Below are 5,743 nucleotides of genomic sequence, written 5' to 3'. Positions count from 1 at the left end.
GGTTGGGGTTGGGTTTTTTGGTTTTTTTTGGTTTTTGGTTTTTTTTTTTTTTTTTTTGGGTTTTTTTGGTGGTGGGTTTTTTTGGTGGTTTGGTTGAGGTTTTTTTAGGGGGGGTGGTTTAGCATACAGTATTTCTGTTATCTGATAACTTGTTTCCGCCGTGGTTTATATGTCAAATCCTCAAGTTAAGCCTTTAGGATTTTTTAAACATGTACATTTCTAGAATGATGCAGTGTCTTAGCGTCGTTTCTTTAGCGTTTCCTAATTTAGAGTGTTTATGGGGGACGGGCGGTCTTTATGGAATTAAGGAGCTATTGTTATATTCTTAGTTGATGTTGGAGGTGATTAACTTTGCTCGCGTAGATCGTAGGAGAAGAAATCTGCTCATCAAGAAACATCCAATTACGACTTTAAGACTGCCTTCGCAAACATGTTTGAAGCATAATAAACAGTAACTCGAATTCTCAACGCGATATTTGGCCAACAAATTTTTGTCATATTTTAGATATCTTTCTTTTGTTACAGTAAAATATCATCCCTTATGTGGAATGTATTCTTACGAAAGGGCTTCCAAAAAAGTGAACAAAAATGTAATTTGGCTTAAATGGCACAAAACTTCTGCTTGGGTGAGTGACGTTTTTTAAATCTGATACTTGGAAAAAAATAGTTTAACCGAGACGTCATTTTGCTCTTTATAACTTTTTCTGATGATTATTAAGATTTATGTCAGAAATTATGATTCAGGTACACACCCCCTCACCACTTGTGTTAATATGAGGTCTCAATCACCATGTATTCAATATTCACTCAAGCAAAACTCCCACTGAACTCCGGTTACGTTTTGACTGATCCACATCAGAGTTTTGCTTAAGAAAGAACACTGAGCAACACTCCTTTTATTAGCGACTTTATTCTTTAATTATTGTATTTTACCTTAGGATGGGAGATAAACAAACAAACAAAAAATCTGCCTGTAGATAATCACCGCTATTGCACTGAGATCGCGAATAATACACCCGCCGGAGAAAGTATGTGCGCATACATCTTAAGCGACTACAAAATCAGCGATTGGCAATAAATATGTATACAACATATAGACACACGCAGACTGCAGAGGTGTCTATCCATTGCACTAGTGTCTGTAGTAGCTTCTCTGCTTTTCTGTGCACTGAAGTGTCCTTGTTTTTAATACCCCCCCCCCTTCCGCCCCGTGGTGAAGGTGCCTGGGTAAATGGGTCAAAAACTGGTGGGCAAATGGGTTAGGAAGAGGTGAAGGTGAAGATCAATAGAGGTTTTAGGGCTGGCTGTATCTGTTGTGCTGGGTTTGTGTGACTGTGCCCAGAGGGCGGAGTTCCTGCACATTCCTACCTCACCGGAGAACCTGCCCTCAACTCCACTTCAGCTACTCCAGAGAGATGGGACCCTCCAGAAGAAACCTGCCCAGCAATCCTTCCCGCCAGAAGGGTAGGTGCACTTCAAGAAAATCTTCCCTACCTCTTATCCCCACAGGCAGATCCATGTGATACGAATGAATAGAGATGACAGACTTCTGTCTAAACGCACAGTTTCCCCGTGGCCCCCGATAAGCAGGTCGCCCGTGCGACCGAAGCACAGTTTCAAAGCACCGGTTACACCAAAACTGCGTGTGCCTAATGTCAGGATTTTCGCTCTCTCTCTTTTTTTTTTTCTTTTCGGTCTCTTCCTCAAAGCGTTTCCTCCCCCGGCCTTCCCCCTCCCCCTCGGGCTCTTTCGTTTCAATCGGTAAGTTGGAAGTTTCTTCGCCGATTTAGCAGTTCTTGTGGTTAATCTGTAGATATTTTAGCTTGTTTTGTTAACGTGCTCTTTGTTTGCTTGTTTGCCACCAATGTCAGAGAAAGTCACACGGGTGCAATGTTGTGTTTGCCTTTTTTTAAGATGCCGGGAGAAACTGCCTCTACCTGCAAGAAAGGCGCACGATGGCACTTGGGAATAGGAGTCCTCCGACGGCACCGGGTGAGTGCGGATTTTATTCCTCGTTTACACTCTGGAATCAAGTAACTTCACGCGCGATTTTTGTCCTTTGATGCCAGAATGGGAGAGAGCGCCATTCCCGCAGATCCCTGAGCGTGCTCTGCGTTTTTGAAATATTACGGGGGCTAGGCAAAATTCCCCTCCACCACTCATGTCGGGAGGAAATTTGGTCCTTTATCCATCTCTGCTATATGAAAGACGATTTTAGCATGGCGAGTATAGGCGGACTCTGTAATGAATTATTTCTAAAAATTCTGAGCTTGTCATTTGAGAAAAAGCTACAGGCTTATCGCACCTTTCGGGGTTGTGTAAAGGGTGCTAATATCCCTAAATTTTCAGGAAAGTGACTAAATACCAAAAATTTGGGGAGATCGAGGAAAGAGACCTTGCAAAGGGCCGTACTGAGCTGGGTACTCCTTTGAGTGTTCCAGTGGAGAAAATGCGCCCTTAAAAGGCATCGCGGGCAACGTTCATGTCCATGAGAGAGCTGCAGGCACTCTCCCTTTGTCTTCCCACTCTCCAAATTCCATGACTGAGTTCTGTATACGTTGAGATTTTCATGCCAAAATCTCGGAATAGGGGCAAAAGTTTAAACGACCGATAAAAGTGATGTGCTCAGTGTGCTCATCCTTGCGGGTGGGGGCAGGCGCGCTGCTGAGTGGGCAGGACCCGGGATGGGGCCCTCCGTGGACCCACTTGTTCTTCTTTTGCTGTCCTGATGTGGCGGAGGGGAAAGAGCCCCGGCTGGTGTCCCACCCGGCGGATGGCTTCGACCCCTTTGTTCCTGTCATTTTTGACCTCATGAAAATAATTAATTTTTTTAATATACAGCAAGTTGAGTTTTCCGCGACGCTGTGCTTGGGACACCTCAGCGCAGGGGGCAGCGGTACTGAGCGCCCGTCTCCTTCGCATGGCAGACACCGGCGCAGGTGCAGGGAGACGAGCGCTCGCACACGCACAGCACACGCCGGCGGTGACTTGTGACAGACCCGCCGGCGCGTTGTGTGCCCGGTGCAAACCTGTCCGGGGATGGCCCCGTGGGTGCCGCGGAGCGCCGGTGGAGCCGCCCACGCCCTGCGCTGCGGAGGGCGGCATCCTCGCTCGCGTGTCCCCGGGACGGCGGGGAGCGGCGCCGCCAGCCCCCGGCGCCCTCCCGGCGCGAGCGCCCAGTGGAGCTGGAATGAAACATCTCCTCTCTGAGGGCACTGTGCCCGCAAAGCGCGGCCTCCGCTCGCGGCTCTCCCGCGGCCCGGCAGCCCCCGCCCGGCGCTGAAACGGCGGCTTGCAGGCGGCGTTTGCACCCGCAGGGCCTGCTCCGTGCCGCCTCGCTCCCCGCAGAAAGGAGGAAAGATCTGAAGTGTCCATGCAGACTTAGAGTCGCGTTCTTCTAGCTACCGAGAGACAGATGTTGCCCTAGGGAAAGGCGTTTAAAGCCCTCTTCCCAAGAACTAGTCCAGGATGCTTCGATCCAGGACTGGGAATGTTAAACTCACCTCTCGTTCCACTGGAGCAAAACAAATCAGGGAAAACTTGAAAAACAAAAAACAAACAACAAAAAAATTTAAACTGCCAAAATAAACAAATAACCAAAGCAACTACCAGCAACCTCCCCTCCTCCCCCACTTCAATACCGTGTAACAGAATACAGTATCAGGCTAGCGAATTAGACTCAGCGAGCGGATTTGCTGCTCTCAGTCGAGGAAATGAATGCAAAGTCCATTTCAAAGAATTATCTCTAGGGAGTCCTTCAAGTGTATTTGGGGTTATCCGTGATTTGAGAGGAAAGACTAAACGAGAGGGGGTCTGAGAAAAGCCTGCCATTGTCACCCTACCCTAAGGTGAGTAAAGCATCCCTGTAAAGCTAGCTGCAAAGAACTGCTTAACCTAAGCCCGAGAGGTGAAACCTCTCCTCGCCCGGAGCCGCCTGACCAGGGAGCCTGAATTTCGAACTACAAAGGCGGCACGAAGCCTGGGCTCTCTGGGGTTGATTTTTTTTTTTTTTCCTCCGCGGTGGGGAATTCAGAGCTCTTTACAAATGGTTTCGCAGGGGCATCTTTTACAGGAAAGTAGAAACACGTGAAAGCAGCCCTTCCCCTTCGGGACTCTCCCGGCAGCTCTCCCTTGACGGTGGCGGAGGAGCCGGGTTTGCAGCGGCCGGCACCGCCGAGATCCCCATTAACTTGAAGGCCCTCCAGGCTAAGTGTTTGCCCTACGCGGTTCGCAAGTAGAAGGAAGAGAACCCGTCTCCGTCGCTTCTGGACCCCACACCCCCACCTTGCTTGCTTTTACTCAGAAATTCTCTCAAGTATTTCATATTAGCTGGTCTACTAAGTTAGTTCTATCCAAGAGGAGACACACACCTGCCAAAAAATCTGACCGAAGCCTGGTTATAAAGTAAAAAAAAGGAACCCTTTTCCAGCCTCCGAACACAACCAGGAAAAAAAAAAAAAAGAGAGAGAGAGAGAGAGAGAGAAAGCATTATCATAAAAATTATGCATAATCGCATTGTGAAGCGTGGCATGTCTCAAAAGGATGCAATCCTTTTATAAATTAAGGAAGGGTAATATTCACTGGTTACAAAACTGCTCTTTTGAATCAAAAATCTTGGCAATGCTATACTATAAGTTGCTTTTCAAATCTTTCTATGATGCTTGCACGCCCAAACACACTTTCATTCCCACACCAATATATTTTCTAATGGGGATGATGGCTCCGATTAGACTTTTCACTAGACCCCGAACAAAACAAAGCTGGGAAAGATTATTAGAGAGGTCTGTGGCGGAGTATGGTTAAGCCTATCACATAATCATTTATGTATTTAATGCTGTGGCTCATAGGTAACTTCACAACACGCTGGTGATAAGTAAATCTCCTTTTAGATTTCTGAACTGCACTTCTGATGGCGAGTGCATCTAGAGGGCTCTAAATGCAGTCTAGAGTTTGTACCGCAGTGGTACAAAATGCCAAGTGTATTTTTATTAGCATATAGTATACACACATTCATATGGGTTTATGAGAAAACAGATGAGAATTCTGCAAATAAAAATGGCATTGTTGTTTCATCAATGAACTTTTCCCTCTATATTTATCTTTCTATAGCTATACATATACACGTGTATACACGTGTGTGTATATGCGTGTATATATTTGTCCGATCTTTTCTGACTGTGAAGGTGTCATCTAGCATTCATCAGAAAAGGCAGCTCTTTTCTTGCTTGCTTGTTTATTCTGCTTGAGCAAAATTGTTTGTTTTGCTGGGAAGCGCAAGTTGCTTTTAGTTATGTCATCACTATCATTTGTATTTAGATGGAAGGGTAGGTCTTATTACCTCTATTTTTATTACTAAATCAGTGGAGGTAAAAGTACTAATAATTAAATACAGATCTCTGATTGCGGGTTGGAACAGCAAAATCGATTGTCTCTTCATCAATAAGACAAGTGTTGAGTAGCTTGCTATTGATTAGTATGTTTATTTATGCAGATCTTTAGGTATTTGCTTACATATTTCGGGTTCTTTGTCTGCTAATTATTATACCAGATTGGTTTGAAAGAAAGAGCTTAGACTGGGAAACACACTTGACAGATCCATTCTTAGCTAACCTGATAGTGGATTATTGCAATCCAATAAGTTTAACAAATTACTTATACGTGCTTGCCTTTCGAGCAATTAGGAAACCGTTTCAGATTAAAATCCCTTGTTGCATTCGGGGTCGATTCATTTAAATAAAGGGGC

The sequence above is a fragment of the Passer montanus genome, unplaced genomic scaffold, assembly GCF_014805655.1.
Source record: "Passer montanus isolate IOZ18808 unplaced genomic scaffold, ASM1480565v1 scaffold18, whole genome shotgun sequence".
In the NCBI taxonomy this organism is placed as follows: domain Eukaryota; kingdom Metazoa; phylum Chordata; class Aves; order Passeriformes; family Passeridae; genus Passer; species Passer montanus.
Note: the sequence above shows the minus strand (reverse complement) of the source record.